Here is a 19,726-nt window from a genome sequence, read left to right as displayed (position 1 = left end):
GGAGGAAAAAAATAAAATTGCTCCCAACAAAGACCTGTAATATTTGAATAGAAATACATCTGACAAAAGTGCAACTGCATGCGTATCGGGACAGGATAGTACTTGACTGTAATCATGAAGACTGACTAGAAGAAACAAGACTCACAATTAAGTAGAACGCTACAGAAATTGGCTTGCAGGCTACTGGCCTGTATCGAGAGAAAACAGGACTTCTGCAAAACAAATAGCAGTTCCCAAATGCTTATCTAGCAAAAACACATTGAACAAAAGAAACTTGACTCTTTCCAGTGAATGTTTCATGCTGATGGAAAAACTTGGTGACGTCTCCAGTGATGGAAAATAACAGGAGAGAGAGAAATTTGGGAGGGAGAGAGGAGTAGAGTTGGAGATGCAAATCTGGAAGAGATGCAAAGCACCATGCAGCAATGAGACTGCAGCTTCACCATGAATCCCTTCACCCCTCATCTGTCCCGGCGTTGATGTGGGATACAACAAGGACTTGTGTGACATGGGAAGCAGCCGAATGGAGCAGCAAAGTGTGTCCTGCTGGAGCCGTGGTCTCCTGGACACAGTGGATCATCCTGCTCTGTTTCATCATCGTTGTTGCTACCTTTGTATTTTCCGTAGCGACATAGGGAAAGGCAGGCTTAGCCTTCAGAGAAGCTGTGGCTGTTGTTACATATAGTCTCCAGAAAAAACCCCGTACTCTTCCAAGCTCAATCTGAGAGTGCCTTTTACATGCAGCTTTTTCCAGCCTTCCCACAGCTTTACAGGCATATAATAATTTTACCAAAAGAAACATTGTAAATCCAAGGAATTCAGATTTAAGCTTAAGTACAACATAAACCTCAATGAGAAGGTTATTTTGCTGTACAGTTCTATCATATTGGGGAATGAATTTATCAGAAGCGTGAAAGGAGGTAGGTGCTTCTCTCTCCCACATAGCTTAGAAATGTATGGGTGAACTTTTATATGAATGTAATGGTACTTCAGAGTTTCCTGGAATTGGAATGTGATGGGATTTTCAGGGAATATTGAAGGCCTCCCACTTCTGTGTATTTTCTTGGAAGTGGCATGTGAGCAGTGTCCCACAAACATGGGTTGCAGATCCTCGCATTTCATTGCCAAGCTTGAAACTTTCAGTCTTGAGATTCACTTTGCAAGTTTGGGGAAGGAAGAAGGAAGGAGAAGGAACACTTAGAAAAACTTTGATATTCTGAACATAGGTGGTGCAGTTTATAGGTTCAGTTAGCCTGGCAAGCTCACTGGGGTAAACCCAAAAATCCTTAGATGGCATGTGTTATATGTCGGTGTATGGACACTGTTAAATTTGTATGCCATTTGAAAAATGTGCACTAAAAAACATCATAATTGCAAATTATCTTATGCTTTTATAATCAGCTTTGCCAGGGTAAAATGCAGTTAAATCCAGTGAAGTACAATATTTGTCCTAGTGTTAGACAGTTGGTTCATTTAATCACAGCTGCAATGAAGAGCTCATTTCTCTTCTCAATTTGTTTCCAGTTAGTTTGTTTTGCCTTTGAAGATATGATGGCTGCTGGTTTGGGGGATCACTTAGTATTCCCGTCTGGTGAGAGGCATGGCAAAATACTGGGTAATACAAAGACTCTTGAAGCTGTGATTCACCCTCTCAGATCATATTAGGATTTGGATTTCAGTTGTGTCGAGGACAAGAATTATGTGTAAAATACATTGCTGAACTGTTTGTAAGTTTGGTGTGCCTTGGATCTGAGCTCTTGGTTCAAAACTACTTGAACTGCAGGCTAATAACTTCTAAAGGGATGGAAATATAGTCCAGTACCCATATAAACTGCTACTGTCAGTCTGAACATTTGTAATATTTAGCACACCATGACACCGAATGCACTTTGGCATTGTTAAGACTGAAAAAAATCAGTTTTTCTGTGTTTGAGGGCAACTCCTTCTCTCAACTGAGGAGGTAATCTTGATTTAAAAAAAAAAAAAGGGGGGTGGTGGTGGTGGTAGAAATGCCACCCAACCCCATGCAGCTAAATATTAAGCCTAGATCAAATCCCAAGGCTTTCACCTTTTCTATTTGTGTGTTAGCGTTTCATTTTGACCTGATGGAATGGGCATAAATCAGGGCAGCAGTTGCCCGTCACTGTCTTTCGGGTGGACTTGCCTTTCAGGCTGTCCATCGTGTTTTGTGGTTTCCTCCTGTTTTCCTCCTGTTTCACACTGCTTGGTTTCCGATCTTCCCTCCATCCTTCCATTGCAAGCATCTACTTTATTTTAATCTCTTTGACAGGACCCTCTTATCTGTTCTTAGCAAGCTCCATTTAACCTGGTCTGCCTTGAGCAGATTTTTATTTCTACCTTCTGGTTTCTCCCCAGGGCACGCTCCGAGCAGGCCCCTCTCTCCCATCGAAATGTAATATTTCAGTAATTTTAGACTCTTGCATTTAGGGTTTCTGTTCTCCTGGAAATATGAAACCTGGAGCCGACCACGGGTGAGCTCTGTTGTTTCTCAATCCTCCACATCCAGTCCTGGCCTCTACCAGTCTGAGACCTCCTCCTTTGCCTTTCTTCTAGCACAAAAAAACCCAAACCTGTTTTTTTTTGTTTCTTTGTTTATTTTTAAGTCACACGAAGAGGAACTGAATGACATGTTGGTGCTGAAAGTTTCCGGGTAAGAAATTTCCCTGTGTAATAGAGCATCTCCCCCAGGGACTAAGGACTGTCCCTCTGATTGACAGTTTAATCTCAGCGGGATTAGACTCCTTGCTATGTACGGCAGAGACCAAGAGGTATCCCGCTAAATGTGAGTTTGGTCTCTCGGAGATTGCGGTGCACGTGAAGGGTGGGTGACGGCAGGTGGTTTCTGGAGGAGAAGGCATTTTCCAGCGTGCCGCGGAGGTGTTCGGGAGACGACCGGGGACCCCGGGGGCGGCAGCTCCCCTCTCCCTGCAAATTCTCTCGTCAGGTTAGAGGGTTTGTTTTTAAAATTGTTCGAGGACTGAAGTATTTCCACTTAGCTGGAAGAGAAGAGCTTTTTACCCACCTCGGGCGTATTCTTTTCAAAAGCCTCTTTTGTCAAAGCGTGACTTGGCTCTTACATTGGTGAGTCTTTGTTTTTATTTTATTTTATAGACTCTTAACCTGTGTTGGCCAGAGTTTGCAGAGGAGCAAGGGGCAGAGGGCAGGCGCGGGAGCTGCCCTTTGCAGTTGGCAGCGTGCTCGGGGGCTGGCTGCAGCATCCTGCATCCTACTGAATTTGCCCCTCTCGTTTCAAAGACCAGGCTGGCCACCGGCTCCATGCGAGTGGGAGAAAATGATTTTTTTAGAAATGAATTATTGAAGGGCTGGTGGCCAGCAGCCTCTGTCTGAAGCCTCTCTTTTGGAGCATGTGAAGATTTATGAGTGGATCTAGTAAGTGCTGAAACAGATTGTTCAGCGGCGGTCCAGCTGACTTCACTGCACATGTAAGCATCTGAGTTTAAGATCTTTTTCAGCAACTGAAACGTATTCCTGGGGGAACTTGAAGTGGTCAAATGTTGTGGTTTTTTTTTATTTTTTTTTTTAAGCTTCCTCAAGTCCCACATACTGAAAAGGATATATGAAATTAAAGCGTTCACATTTTGTTTCTCTCATTATTTTTTCAACATATATGAGAAGGAAGAGACTGTTTAGTTTCCTTTTCTCTTCTCCCTTGTGGCTGAATGCTTCACAGCAAAGCATTGCGCTTGCTTTTCTAATTCTCCCCATTTGACATATGCCTTTGAATTATAATTTCCATTCTTTCCTGGTAAATACAGAATTTTCTTTTCAGAAAGCATTTAAATGCTATTTTAAAATAAAATTGAATTTCCATCTTCATATAATTAAATTGTGTGAAGTCAGAAGGAAATTGGAGAGGAAAAACGAACCTGGCATGTTATTTCCTGTTTTCTTCCTTGTAGGTATTTGAAAAACAAAACCCCAAAGAAAATACCACTGGAAAGGAAGCTGTAGTGTCTGATGCAGCAAGGGATAAAGACTTTAATCTCCAATATAAATGAAGGAGACTTATTTTTTCCTCTATCAACACCAAGAGGTCACTCTGAGAACCTGGCACTGGAGTTGCCTTGTGTGGTATAGATTTTGAAATTGCAGTGTGATTCCTCACTTTTTAATAAGCAGAAAATTGCACAAGAACTTTGACAAATTAGCATCACTATCCAGTGACCTACCTAGGGGTGAAAAAGGAGGAAAAACCCATGAGAGTAGGATGATTAATTGGATAAAACATTATATTGTGAAAAAACCCAATGTGGAGTCCTGTTTAAAGCATGTCTCCACTGGTAGCGTCCACACTTTTTTTTATTTATTGTGTTTAAGACCACTGTAATCTATCAAAAGGTATATAACGGTCTGCTCTTCACTTCTAGGTGTATCCTAGTAGCTATTTTCCTTCTTTGTTAACATAAATATTAGCTATGAGGAAGCAAGTGTGGTTTAAATTTCTCGTCATTCCAGACAAAGTATATAATTAGCTTAAGTTTATCCTTTCCTAAGGGAGAAATACTGCAGTTGGTCTTTTGTTTCCCTTCCTCATTACCTGGTGTTTGACCAGAACAGCATGCTGTGGCCCAACAGCAGTGGGATGTTTTGCATGTATGATATTCTGCATATTCAGAGTTGGCTAGAAATAATACCAAACTTTTGCCTGAATGTGACTAGAATAATAGGCAAGTGTGCCAGTTTAAAACATCCATGTTCATGTTATGAATGTGAGCTTCCCATTTCTCCACTATCTCCCCCGCAAAAAACCCAACCAGCCAACCAAAAAAAGTCTTTATTTGTTTTTCAACACAACAAGCTGGCTGAGGGTGCGCTGGGTCAGCACACAAGCATATTCCTTCCCATGCAGCACAGTGACTGACTCTCTGTTCTGACTTTGGGTGACTTTTAAGATACCTGCGTGTTTTGGGTTTCATTGCATCTTTTTTTCCTTACCTAGCCCTTGTCCTTCTAGCCTGAAAAATGTAGATTATTAAATAGAGTTTCGGTGCTCTGTTGTGTTTGCCCGTGTAAGGTGTAAATTACGTCAGGATTGGGCTCTGAGTGAACATTAGATCCTGTTAGGCATGTGATTTGAACACGTTTTATGCACATGAAAACATACAAAATAATCTCGAACTTGTAGAAAAAAATGAGCTTCCTGCAATTCAAATAATAGTGGGTACTTACTGTATCATATCTGTTCCCAATTTTATTCAAATAACTGTTTCTCATTGCTGGTTTTTGTTGTTTTGGTGACATAATGGCATAGTTAGGAGCTGTAATTTGCAGCATTTTCTTTCAGATCAAACTATACAAAGATATCTTGGATATTTAGCTGTACTGTTTCAAGGTAGCTTTGACAGCTTCCACCGTGATGCTGGTGGGAGGCTGGGCAGGAGCCTGGGACAGAAATGGAGAGGAGAGGGAGGGGTGGTTCAGAAGAATGCAAAACCATGGAGTACTTGGCAGCCTAGGGGATACGAAGGTCTACACGTTGCTCTGCTTCACCGAAAAATAAGCTATGCTGTAAAATAGAAAGATTAATTTAAAAGTGCTTTGACAAATTAGAAAAATTGATTTTAAAAATAGGGGGAAATTTTTTTGGGGGAAAAAAAAAAGTGTTGATTGTGTTCAGTTCCTCATCAAAAGTGTGAAATGAAATGAGCAGTGGCACACCGCCAGGTTTGTAATAGTTATTTTCATTTTGAGTCCTCTTTAGGACCAAATCAACAAAACACTCATGTACTTGTTCTCCATCTTTAGCCCAAGCTGGCTACGCCTTTCAGTAGACTCAAGAGAAAGTTAAATATATTCCTGGGCCTTCATTCAACAGTTTAATGTGCTTTTTCTTTATTTAATTTAATTTTATTTTTTCCCTGTTTGGTCCAGGACAGACTTTTCCAGACTATTCTGATGTTCTCAATCTGTTTTTTCTTGTCTTAATGTCCTGAAGTCTATAGTACTAGGGAAGTGCTGTATCCCAGGGGTATGTGGGTTCACTTTCCAAACGCAGCAGTGGCCAGCACTGGGAGAAGCTGTGCGTAGGCATGGAATAAAGCTGCATGCATCTACCCCTGTTCTCTTCTTTCTCACAAACTTATCTTTCTAGCCAAAACATTTCTGTATGCAGCGTCGCTGCCTGCCTTGACCATTACCAGCACATAATTCTGGGAGCGTATAGGCACTTGTGGTCCACCAGCCCCAAAGAGCTGTGGATTTTCTCTCCTCTTCTTTCTTGCTACATATCCCTGTATCAGATAACTACTTTTAATTATTAAATAAACATATTTAATGATTAAATAAATTAGTGTAACCCATTTTCTTTCTTTGAGCATCCTGAGGTGCACAAGTGGACTCCGGGTAACACTGGGTAAAGCCGCACATGCACACACAGAAGTTCTTTTATTGGGGAACTGGAGACAAGTGAAACATGCTGCTCATAGCATCGTGCCTTGAGCCGAATGGGCATAGAAAGGGAATTAAAGATCATTCCTTCCCTGTGCACCTGTCCTGAGCAGGGCAGGGAGCAAAGGTGCTTATTGGAAACTCTCACTCTGGGCTTGTCTTTGACTGGCTGATGTACTGGCTGAAGATCTGCTGTTTAATTCTGTTTTACCGGTTGATTATCGGTATAAGGCCAACAGCAACCCTGACCTCAGTCTGCAGAGTTGAGTACGGGCTGTTCTGAATCTGCTGTTTTCAGAAGTTCACTGCAATTAAACTCCCAAATGTTTAATGAGATGTAGGTAGATAATATTGTCTGGTATTTTAGATAATACTCAAGATGCTGAAAAACTGCGAGAGGAATTAAGGGAAAGGACAGGTTATTCTTGCTGAGGACAGAGCCATTGGTGAGGGGATGAGTCCGCATCTCAGTGAGGTCAGTACCAGTCCTCGTTTCTTCCTCTCGCCCTGCTCGGCATTGGTGTGTGTCTTGGGTCAAATGCCTGGGAAAGCGTGGCTCGTAAAAGCTATCTGAAAAAATGACATAACCATGATTTGCGTGATTCTCTACCTCCCAGGGATTTGTGAGAATGTAGGTGTTAAGGATGATGAAGTGTTTATGGATACTACGTTAATGGGGCCAAATAAGACTCTTCAGATAGTGAGGTGGTAACGTGCTGGGAGCAGTGGGCGGAAGGTGACTTTTTAGAATTTTTTTTTAGGTAGCAGAAATTTGCATGTAGGAGGTTTGTACTCACACAACGAGGTCAAAATCGCTGTCCCTCTCACCTGCCTAAATTGTTCCTGTGTAAGGCAAGTGAAGCAGAGGAAAACGGCTTCTTCAGCTCTACCCTGTTTCTCTGTCTCCGGGTAAAATAAAGCACCGGAGTATGCCAACTGCCTCGTGCAGCCACTCATTCCTCCACCAGCCATCTCGGTAGTGCGGAGGAGCCAATCTTTCTCCGTGAGAAATCTGAGTGTTAATAATTTCTGGCAAGTGTTATGCTGAAGCAGACAATTTTGTAACGCCAGCCAGGCGTGTTGAGGAGTTACACTGGACGGTGCAAGGAAAACCCTTCATTCATGTTTGAATTCCTCACCTCTTCGCAGCCTCCCGGGGCGGCGGTGCGAGCCAGGGCAGATCGGTTTCACGTGGCTGCTTTCCCCTGGAAATGCCTCCAGCGATGGTCTGGTACGTGCCAGTGGCTGCTTATTTATCTGAGAATGCCCCCTGGGCTGTGGTTTTTTTTCTTGTTTTTTTTTTCCTTTTTTTAAAGGGTATGAAAGTTGTAAAGATAACCAGCCTTAGTTGTGCCTCATGATGGGGTATCTGGTCCCCTAATGTCACTAGGTGGATGTGAAGTATAGGCTAGGTGTATTCAACTGGGCATATTGAACATGTTTGTTTGCTAAATGTAAGCCTAGTTAGTTATTTTTTATTAGTTATATTTGAAATGAGAACTTCCACCTCTCCCCTGCCCCTCCGTATTTCTAACTACTGTTTTTCTTCGCAACACTTTTAAGCTGTTTTGCAAATGGATGTTAGAAATTGAATTGACTGGGAAAAAAAACTGAGTTATGATAAAGGAAAAGTGTTAACTGTGTTTTCAGTACTGTTTTATTTAAAAGTCATCGGGGAAAGGAAAAACAAGGTGGGCTAAAAATGCCAGCATTTCCTCGTGGTATTTTTCAGTTTAGAAAAAAATGCGTGTTTTATAACAAAGTCTCACTTGAAATTACTGGCGCTTGCCTGATCCCCAGGGGGATTTCTTGAGTATGGTTGCCCACGCCACATACAGATCTTTCCTCCCTGGCAGACATGAGATGTGTGAGAAATTAGTATATCTGTGCCATGAGAATATTATTAACTATATTGCTTGGATCTAGGAAGACCTTTTCCTATTCTTTAGGGATGACATCTTAGGGATATACCCTATTGATTCACCTCTTAAGTCTAAGCTGCCCTGGGGTAAGCATGTATGTGTGGGCTCTGGGATAACAAGCTGCTGTATCCCAGTTAATCCACGGTAGCTGCTCATGGGTAAATACAAGGTAATTCAAGGCTGCTTAATTTAGGGTTATGAAAATATTTGTAATCAAAAAAATATTTTTAATATCAATGCAGTTTTTCTAGGCCAACTAGCTCCAAGGGTTTATGGAACTGTTTTAGATCTCCATTGCATTGCATAAGTAGGATATAAACACCCAATGAAGTGTCTTTTAGTCTTTATGTTCCCAATGCAAAGGATATTTTTGTAATAGTTATTCTTGAAAATTGTTGAATAGTTCTATTTTTAAAATATAATGTATTCCATGCAAGAAGAGATCAACATAGTGCTGTTCAATGCTGTGTAAATATTTGTATATAAATAGAATAGTGTTTTTAAACAAATAACTCTGAGGAGAGTAGATTTTCTTTGTGCAAAGATTGTGCACATAATAGTTTTCACCTACCAGTTCAGCAGTGCATTCACATTGTAATTTTATTTGCACAGCACTGTATTCCTACAAGGCGACAATGGCAGAGGCAGCAGTCAGCATTTCTCACTATGTGAAAACAACAATTTAAACACTCAAAGGTATTTTGCTAGTGACACTTTTTCTGTCTTCCCTTTCTCTTTCTGATGGATCCGTGATTGATATTATTGTCCAGTTTGCAGAAGGACAGTGTCTGGCAACTCATGCTTCACTAAGAGGTTTCTAATGAAGTTAGGAAGGCTGTAAAGTGAGATCAAATTTCTCCAAGAAAATTAATATTCTTTCACAGCTAAATTAATTTTTTTAAAATAATGAGATGTCTAGATGCACCGTACTCTAAAATGGATGACCTTCAGAAATCTAGAATGAATTAGCATTTGTATGTAATATGATACTTAATTTTTATTTCCCTCTTTTTATTTAGAACAAAAGTGAAAGTGACACATTGCTGTAATATTTCCAGATTATTGCATTATTCTTATGAGGTGGTAGGGTGCTTCATATTTCCCCTGGCAGTTCTGAATAACCATTGTTAATGACTTAAATTAGAAATAATTTTTTCCGTAAAGGCTGTAGAAGTAGATCTGTGCATCAGAGGCACTTTTTGAGAGCAGTATCCAGCTTTCTGCGCAAAGTTCCCCCATGCCCAAGCAGGATAATACAAATGATTGATGCCTGGGCCGAGTTGTTTAGCTTTCTTAATTCTCTTCCTTTCTATAATTTCCTTTTGCTCTCACCTTATGTCATATAAGGTGGTAGAGAAACAGCTGTCCTAGGATGTAATACGAGATATTTTGTCAACATATGGTAGTAGTCTTAACTAGGGTATGCTTTGAATACCAATAGCTTTTCCTGCTGCTGCTGCGGAATACAGGTGGTAGGGATGACTGCCAGGCAAACACCGCACGCTGCTTGAGAGAGGCACGGCGGAGCATATCCCAAATGCAAAATCCATTTGCTGGGATGTTTCTCCTACTCTAAACCAAGCTGATTTTTAAATTTTTTTTTTTTTTTTAATTGGTATTAAAGAACAAATGTTAATACTGAAAATCAGGTCTTTGATTTGATTTCAAAGCTTATAAGCTTTGAAACAATTCACATCCTGAAAATAAAGTGTAAGCCTAAGCTGGTTGGTAGATCAAAGCCCAGTAGTGTCTGGGCATGTGAGCTGCTGACTTTGGTGAGCTGCTGTGACGCCGACCGGCAGAGCCGGCAGGACACGCACGGAGGCACGCAGCCCTCGTGGGCTGGTTGCAGATGAAGTGGGTTATTGTTTAGTTAGCGAGTCCCAGGATACTGCTGTGGTATTTCTTCTCAAATCCTGGTGTGTGGCATAATAATGCATCTGTTTGAGGTATGGAAGGAATTTACATGAATATCCGAACAAATCAACTATTTGAAGAACATTTAAATGAGCAAAAGAAAGAAGAGTGTCTGAATTGAGACCTGACTGAAAGCTGGTAAGGAAGGGACAAAGGATCATTGAGGAGCTTAAGGATGGGACACATGAAAATTTCAATAAAGCCCCAAATTCATTTTTTTGTTTTGCTATTATTCAAAGACCCCACTTTTTGACCAGTAATGACTTTGGGTTTAGTTAACTGGAGCCAGCTGTTGTTTTGTAGACTCAGCAGTTCACCTGTCCCTGAGGGACAGAAGCACGTACGTGCGCTTGATTCCTCTCACGCAGCTTGAGCGGAGCAAACGGCTCCAGTGCAGCTCTTCTGGGACTTTGACATGGAAGTTGCTTTGTTTCCTTACAAGATTTAAATGCTGCCTTCAGATACACACGCGTGCCTTCTTGCTGAAGTTCCTGCTCCTGCAGTTCCTAGCTAGTAGAAATCCATACAGATTCATTACCTTCAGTGGGGTGACGTAATTAGTAGGAGCTCAGATCTAGCCCTTAAGGGATTCTTAAAATTTTAGGCTCATTTGAGTATAACTTCCAAGCCAATGACAGATAAAATTAAAATCCTGCTTTAGGAAGTGCAGAGTGGCTATTTTTGTTCGTTTTATCCCATATTCCTGTAATCCCATTGTGCATGAGTAAGCATATCAGAATGAATCCCACAATGTTGATCATTTCTGGAAAGGGATGCTGTAAGTTGGCTAAGAGAAAATATGGAATTATTAAGTAGTTTTCTAAATACATTGCATCTCAGAATAAAATTAATAGAGTGGCAGACACGATTGTTACACAGAGGCTAAAACCTGAGATTTGTGGATGGAATAGAAATTATTTTTGTGTAGAAGAACAGCACGATTCTATGAAATGCTTGTGTTCAATAAACCCCTCACTGAAGTCACCAGAACTGGTTTTCCTTTGTATCAGAATGCTTCGTTATCTTGCACTGAATTTTTCATCAGAAGGAACCTAAATTTTATCTCAAGCATGATGTTCAGAAAAGCTTTCTAATTTGTAAAGGCAAGCCCATGAAAGGCTCTGATGTTTTTGTATATTATTTTAAATATGGGCATAAATAATCTATAAAAGGCATGTGTAACAGGCTACAGATGATGTTGGGGATGGAGGGTTTTGACCTGTCTATATAATAATATATCTGGCTATAATTAACTAAATCAAGCTCGTAACTGGGCATTAAGACACTGGATGCGTTTTAGTGCCTACTGGAATTGCCATTTTGTTGGTCATATATTCTGTGGTGCCTTGGGACTGTTGCTGGTTTGCTCACATATTAGTGCATAAGTTCCATTCTCCCTGTCCTTTAACCTTATTTAGAAACATCAAATTTTTAACGAGAGTACCTGGCAAGTTGGTGTGTGATGTTTAGAACCACTCCTGGTTCTACTGGAAATCTCAGCTGCCTGGCAAAGGTGCTGTTGTAAAAACAGCCAAAAGATTACCTGGAATTAATTTACTTCCAAGGTTTGAGGTGAAGAAGAAATTTTTCTCTATATCAGAGGCAAGAACTGTTTTCAGGTTTCGTGTTGTTTTCCTTTTCCACATAGGACCTGCTGCCCTTCTAGGATCATCTGGGCATTTTCATCCAAATTCCTTCCTTCTGCTGATGTCTGTTGTTTTCTTCATGGAATCCTTTCTGGGTCAGGCCTGGGTTCTTGGTGCTAATTTGTAATTCTTGATTGGGGGTGTTGTGTAGTTGGGAAACGGGGGAGATGCGGTGGCTGTTCTGGGACGGTGGGACTGGACATTGGTGCTTGGCAGGGGCCAGTCTCAGCCTGCTGCAGTTCTCTGTCCCTGCGATTACCCCGAAACGTGGAAGTCACAGCTGACAGCTGCGTTATTTTAAAAGCATGACTCTCTCCTATCCCCTTGCCATGAACTGTTCCTATTCGGGGTACTTTACGTGCTGGTGTAATTATATCAAAGAGCAGGAATTTGATGGTAGGAATAGCATCTGTAGATGGCAGGAATGCTGGAAAGGCTTGACAGTGCCATGGTAATCATCATATACATTTAATAAAAGTGGTTGTATGCTAAGTGTCAACTGAATATTGGAATCATATTATTGAATATGGATCTGCGCATGGCTGCTAGCTGTGCTTTTGATCAATTCATATGATTCAGCACTCAATTGTATTAAATTTAAGTTAATTTAACAATTAATCTTCACTTAATTAGGACTGCAGTTTTGGCAACCTCCCATTTAGTGATTACTGTAGGATCTTAGAAGCAGTCAAGCCAAATGCTTGTGATTTTAATTTTTTAAATTTATTTTATTTTTACTGCTTTTTGAGAGGATATGTTTAAGGGAAGCACCTTGTAAGGTAAAAGCTGGAGAGACCATTTAAAGTGTATGTAGCTGAAATAATTGCCCTGAACAGCTGATCTGGCTTTGAAAGCATTGTGCTGCATTACAAGTGCATAAATATCTATAGTTTCACTCCTTGAAACTTACTGTTCATGGAGACTGTATGGCAAACAAGCCCATTCATACTGCTTAGAGAGTAAGTTCAGAGCTACAGAGGAGAAGAAAGCTTTATTAATCCCATCTCTGGTCCTTCAGCCTAATTGATTTTTGGCATGGCTACTGGAAAACCACTGGCTTTTTCTCAGTTGAATGTTCCTTTTTCTGAAGTGCTACAGAGAGCACTGAAAGTGCAAGCTGCTTTTTTTTTTTTTTTTTTTTTGTGTGAGAAGCTAAGGCTGAAACTCTATGGGAGGAATTTAGTGAACATTAAGAAACAGTCATTTAAATTATGGAGAAAAGGCAATAAATCACTGTGCTTGGTACTCATTCTGAACTTCATCTCATTTAAAGACTTTTTTCCGTGTTGACAGAATTAAAATATTAATTTGGTTTTCAATGAATCTCTTTCAGCTGCACTTTATGTTTCTGCCTGAGGTTTTTATAGATTTTGTCACTTTAAAAAATGTATTACTAAGGGCAGGGTTTTAATTATCTGATTTCCTTTTCCATTTAAACTTCCAGACTGAATTTCATCTAAAGATCATATCTGCCACATATTTGATTGTTGGATGTAGATCAATCATCTGGAGATAACTGTATCCTCTGTCACATACGTTGGAGAATGAAGTTCAGAAATTAGTATCTGCTGCTACTCATTTTGAGTTATCCCGTTCGGATGCAGTACAGCTCACGTGAGCAAATCTGCCCTGGATACACCACTGCTCCTGCAAGGTGGTCATGGAGCTGGGCTGGGAAAGGAGAGTGACTTGAGGCAAAATTAACTCCATTAAAGTTAAAAAAAATTAAATAGGGTAAAATATTTGCAGATCTTAAATCTCCAAAAATAAATGCATGTGCCAAAGTTATACTGCATTGTGATAATACAAGGATGGTTTTAGGAAAGGAAGCAGGATGATCCTTCTCAAAGACCTTGCCCAAGGAGTCCCTCAGGCAATACACTGTGTCTATATTTCCTTGTAAACTGTACAATTGCTGCATTTCCAGCACAGTCAAAAAAGTAACAAAGGAGCCTCTTTGGTATGGTTTCGCCGTGCGGAGCGTGGACAACCCTTTGGTCTTGTTCAGCCAGGAGTAGTCTCTTGCTTTGTAGAAACTGGACATCTCTTCAGCTGGTGCCACTTCTTCTAGTCTTCCCAATAATTAAATTATTCCTTAAACATTCATTGTGACTTAAATTGCTAAAGAAATCGGGTTCCTCTCCATTGCAGAAAAATGCAATGTCTCCACAAAGGAAATGCACCTGCAGCATGCTACAGAAATGATTGCAAACTGATGGTTCATTAATTGTCTTCAAGTTCTAGGCTTGTTTATGCTATTTTAATGGCCTGCAAGGCTTTTTATTCCAACATATATAGAAAATGAAGTATTGCCAGTTGCATGTGATGTAACAGTTGTTGGTGATCTTGCGTCTGCTGCATCTGATGTCAGAGACAGGCAGAGTCTGTAGAAATGGGAGATGGGGGGAAAGAGATGAGATGTAGGACACCGAACCATTTTTAGCTTCATAAGATACACTAGCTGTAAAGATTTCAATCACCACCAGGCTGCTCTGCTTTGGAGGATCGTGTGTGGCCTGGGTGCACACCCAGGTCTGAAGTACAGACTTGGCTTCTGTATCGCTGACACTAATTCCACTCGTTATGAGAGCTTCTTAATTAGGCCTGTTCCGCAGGACCACTTACTCTCCACTTATGTAATGAATTTTCTGTAAGTAAAAGTGTAGTACAGTAATTGTGATGCATGATGGGCGTGTTTAGATAGCCCTCCTATTATTTTAGGAAGTGTGGTACTTCAAAGAAAACTTATCCCAAGGTGTCCCTTAAACTTTTCTTTTGTATTACCCTCTGGGTTACTCTCCTATCTCCTTCCTTTGATATGTTAATTCAGTCATTTTCCCTATCAGGACTCATTGCTCCTACTTTTTTCTTCTTTTTTTTAAAAATGTAATTTAATTTTGTGGAGAGTTAATGCTTATCAGTCTTGTTTTACTATTTGAGAATTTCTGTAACCATTTTTCTTCTTTGAAATGAAAGTCTACGTACTTTCCTGACTGACTACTTTTGTGTTTACTAATAACATTATGTTACTGGTTTTTAACAGTTCTTCCTTATTATTGTTTATTCTTCTAAAAACAGCAGCACTGATTTTACGTGGTTTTAGTTTGAGCTGTTTGGGTCTTATAATGCTTTAGCATAATTCAGAAACATATATATCAAAGCTCGTGACTGGGAGGTTTTGTCATGTTCTCATCTAGGCACAAATTTGTTAACTTTGAAACTTTAACCAAGATTAGTCAAATCTACCCCCAATTCATGAAAACTTTACTCTTGCGGAAAACAAGCGCTTGTTGGAAGTGAAGCATGGTCACGAATGAAGCCTCTGGCATTAGGTGCTTCTGTCGCTTGGCTGAAAGCATCACCTGTCAGATTTCACCAAAACTTGTACAGCATATGAGATCTGACTTATTTTTCATCAGCTATACAGCAAATGATTATGAATTAATTTACAACTCATTATTTAAGCCCTTTGAGCGATAGTTTTAGATATCTATCTACTGTTGTTGTAAGAATTAGCCATCCAGCTCTGCCACCTGCGCACAGCCTGGGTGATGCTGATTCTGCAGGACTGGGGTTGCCTTATAATGAGTTGTAAAAATCTAATTCTTTATCCCTTTCTTACTCAGGATAAAGCTGATAAAACAGTTTTGTCATTTGTGCTTCAAATTTAGCAAAAGTCATATGGTTTAGCAGGAGCTTAATTATATTTACTGTAGAGTTGAGACAGCTCTTTCAGGTTTTTTTTCCCCCCTCACGGTACTGCAGAAACATGCTGGCAGTACAGCTGAAAATATCACTGCTCGATTCCTTCCCAGCAGACGGTGGTGCCCTTATAATTCCGATGGTGCCGATGCACTAATATAGCAGATCTTCAGCGACCAAAGAAGAGGAGAGGAGGGAAAGCCCAGATTTAGAAGTTCATTGACATGTGGTCCTTCACGTCACTGCAATGATCTCGGGGAGATGCTGCTATTAGGAGACTCAGAGGATTTGTGTAGTCACAGTGGTGACTGAAGTGTGGCATAGAGGTAGTGGGTTTCAAATCAGCTTTAGCGGATACCAGTACCAGTCTGTCCATCAGCATGGAGTCACATCCCTTGGTTCTCTGCGGGCCTGCTTTCACGGTATTAGTGGGGTTTGCCTTCCTCTCTATGATACTGATGTATTTAACAGTATTTTTCAGCTTGTTAAAAGTGTACTGCGTCTTTGCCTCTGGGCACTTGAATAGCAATTAACAGTATCAGTATGTAATGAGGTGCTCTATATAGGTTGAAAGAGAAAGTCCTTCTTTTTCTCTTATGTGTCTAGCGAACATCAAATGAAATTCAAACCTCTTGGGTTACTGGCTTTTTTCCTATCCTTGTGCTTTGTGTTGGTGCGAGTGAATCTTGGTGTCCGGGGATTATCACTCATGCTGATGGAATTGGGTGTCTGGCCCATCGGCGCTGAAATTCTCCACTGAATATGTCTTTGTATGGCTGGGTCCCCATCAGAAGCCAAAGTTGGACAAAGCCTGAACTTTGGGGATATCTTGACCTTGCTGAACCGCATCTTTTTCGGCTGGAGCTAGATCCAGGAGCCAGCTGTACTCAAAGGCATGGGAAGTTTGCATCTGGAGATAGATTTCAAGTCTTATCTCTGCTTGATTTTCCCTGACTCCTCTGTGAACTACCCTGTACTACTGTGCGGTTGCTCTGACAGGCAAGACAGAGATTTTGTAATTAGGAGCCTTCCATCATATGGTGTCCCTGCTGCGTTTCATCGCCAGCTGTCTTCCCGGGGCTGAGGAAGCTTTGCTTTTACCATGCTTCACACAGCATTAAACTGTGTAGAAAAGGCTAAATATTGTAGGCCAGATGCTGCTTTCCCTTTGCCTTTTATCAGCCTAGAGAGTAATTTCACTCCTGGGATGGCACTTTGCTCATGTTAACTGGTGCATGACTGCAAGAGGCTCCTGTTCCTTCTCAGTCCTCCTGGTCCTCTGGCACAGAGAGGATTGTTTGCAGAGGATTATTTCCATAGCAGGCTGATTGTGTGCGACCACCTTTCCTTTTCCATTTTGGGGTGTTTTGGTGGATTTCACTCCAGCTGCAGCACAAGGCAGGCAGAACATGTAGTGGTTTTCTTTTTATTTTTCTTCCTTTTTTTTTTTTTTTTTTTTTTTAAGGAATCCTTAAAATGGGAATGACAGTGAGATCTTTTATCACCAATGCGTACTTTGACTGGAGCTAACCTCTCTAGATATTTATCTAATAAAACTGAAGTTTTCTGCAGTATCCACAACACCAAGAGGCATTCTTTGAAGATGAACTCCTCCTACCACTTTCCTTCTCCATTTCTATTTGGAGATGCTCCTTACCCTGCTTTTATCCTGCGAGGGAGGAATTTTCCGAGCCTGAAATGAAGAAGCAGCCCCTGAGGGGACTTTAATACAGAGAGGTTACAACTCAGACAATAATTTGGGTCAATTTAAATGGCATGTGGGTGTGGGTTTAAATAAATAGCTTTAACCTTTAGCTTACTGATGGAACTGAAAATAGATACAGGGTTGGGTACATTGGAAGAAATGTGTACCATTGCTGCCAGCATTACTTTGAATAAATAGATCACTCTTCAGGGCTGTCAAGCCAGTACCTTCGCCAGTAAGAGGAAATAAGATTTTTTTTTTTTTTCTTTTTTTAACCACCAGCCAAGTCTAAAAGAAGCTCAACCTTTTTTTGATGGCTTTGCATTCACAAGCCTGTACTTTGCAATTTGCTTCTATCAGCTGGACTTTTAATAATATTTATGGATCTTCATGGTTATGTAATTGCCTAGTTACACCTGTATGTACACTCTACTTAACCAGTTATAATCCTAAAGGCAAGAATTAGAGCACGTGTTGATCATTACTGAACGTTATTACTTTGTTTCAGCCAGGAAGTCTGTGAACTGTTTTTTTTTTCCCATTATTTGTCACTCAAGAACTAGATGAGAGCTCATGAAATTATTTGCTGAGTTTACAGGCCAAAAGTGGTGAATATGCTTTAGCTTAATAGTAGTCCTCTCCATTCTGATCCCTGTCACTGCTGTTGCCCAGATAGTAGATGTGGAGTAGTTATGAGCTCCTGCAGCTTGCATCTACTGGAGGAGAGTAGAATTACCAGCAGAACTCTTATGCTAGCGTACAAACATATATCTGGAGAAGAAATATGAACTTCATCATTATTTTAAGCTCCTAACAATATGAAAATCTCATCCAGAGTATTGTAATGAGAAGTAGCTATGTGGCAGCTATTCAGAATCGTCCACAAAGAGTTGATTTAAAGACAAAATTTGCAGTTAGTTGGTGGGAAGGTAAGAGAGGGTTGGTCCTTTTCTGAGAGAAGTGAAAAATCTGTTTAAAAATCAAGTAAAACAAAAGAACCACAAAACGGATGTAATGGAAACATTTTGTTAAGGTTTCAAAGTGTAGCTGAACTCAAGCTTGGAGATTCCTGGTTGAGCGGTGTTTCCCCTGCCCTGCAGCTCCAGGCCCCGGTCACCCAGATGATGGACAGCTCAAGCAGAGATCAGAAGCCCTGGGAGTCCATGTCATACCAGCGACAGGCTGGAAATCACAGCTCTTTGGTTGCTCTACCAGAGCTGCTGGGCTCTGCCTCCGTGGCACTGAGCAGGGGAGCTGTGAGGACTGCAGCACAACATGGGTCTTCAGGCTCACTGCTTTGGGAGAGGAAGGTCGTGACCTGCATGCCCCAAAAAGCCTCTAATTCCTGGGGCTTCTTGTCTTCCTTGCCAGGCCACTTGGTGAGAGCGCTCAGAGCTGCAGAAAACAGCGTGATGAGTAGCTCGGTAACGGTGAACTTCTTGAGGAAGGATAAAGCTGGTGTTGGGTGTCAAGGGCTTGAGCAAACACGGTTTCTGGTTGATCTTCTCCATGTACTAGGTGCTGCTTGGAGGCTGAAGGTCTGCCTGTGAGGAGGGGAGCTGCAGGCTTGACCTGGTTTGTGCTGATGCATTGATATTTTGGCATTAAGTAGCCGTGTTGTAAACGTTTATTGCATCCTACAGCACTAAGCCAGTCAAGCGGCCGAGTGTCCTCACCCTTCAAAGCTGGAGCTGCGTTTTCTTTGCAAAGGCCAGTAGTATTAAACAACAGTGTATGTCGCCCACCCTTTGTAATGATGAAGATCAGCAGCATGGGAATTGCCTAGATAAATAAGATGCTGATAAAGAACTACCAACTTAAGATCTTGTAAAGGCAGTGAGATTTCTTGGAGGAATACAAAGGTATTTTCAGCTTGGTCCTGTAGCATAAATATAGGTGTGATAAAATATGTAGATAATGTTTCATAGTAACCATCTTCTGATAGATAATAAGGCAAAGAAAAATAGAGTCATAAGTGTGGCGGGGCTACAGTTTTAGTACCATTTCCTTCTGCAGGTTGTTACTACCGGCTATACCTGCTGAGTAGCAGATACATAGTTATAAAGCATGCCAAGGACAGATAAATGCATTTTCAGCTTTTATACTTGCATAGATCATTACCCCATTACAAACAGGTCGCAGCCTTGTGTTCTGTAAAACATACCGCAGTGTCGACCATACGTAACTGCGTCATACCATGACAGTGTGAAGCTCTGTGGGAAGATGTTTTGGCATAAATTTCCATAATGAAATACCTTAAATTTGCCTATGCAAAACAGATTGGAAGTGATTCACCAACATGTGAGCAAATTTTGCAAGGAACCTCTTACAAGAGCAGCATGTGGGTCATGAGCTTGTGATTTCCTATTTTGTGGGTGTGGGAGGAGCTGTGGGGTTGCCGAGGC

The 19,726-nt window shown here is 40.9% G+C and overlaps 1 protein-coding gene across 5 annotated transcripts in view; it reads left to right on the top strand.

Annotated features, from left to right (window-relative positions):
- SGCD (sarcoglycan delta) overlaps positions 1–19,726 on the top strand; it is a 352,116-nt gene that overhangs the window by 95,806 nt on the left and 236,584 nt on the right. Inside the window, exon 1 of one of the 5 annotated variants that reach the window (XM_029997980.2) lies at positions 2,833–3,102. The exons of 3 other annotated variants lie outside the window; for them this stretch is intronic. The gene's annotated coding sequence lies outside the window, so the exon portion shown is untranslated. Of the gene's footprint in view, positions 1–2,832; positions 3,103–15,948; positions 16,039–19,726 lie in introns of those variants that run through there. One more of the 5 variants, XM_029997978.1, reaches the window with a different exon arrangement.

The sequence above is a fragment of the Aquila chrysaetos genome, chromosome 22 (genome assembly GCF_900496995.4).
Source record: "Aquila chrysaetos chrysaetos chromosome 22, bAquChr1.4, whole genome shotgun sequence".
Classification (NCBI taxonomy): Eukaryota; Metazoa; Chordata; class Aves; order Accipitriformes; family Accipitridae; genus Aquila; species Aquila chrysaetos.
Note: the sequence above shows the minus strand (reverse complement) of the source record. Positions and strands in the feature narration are given on the sequence as shown.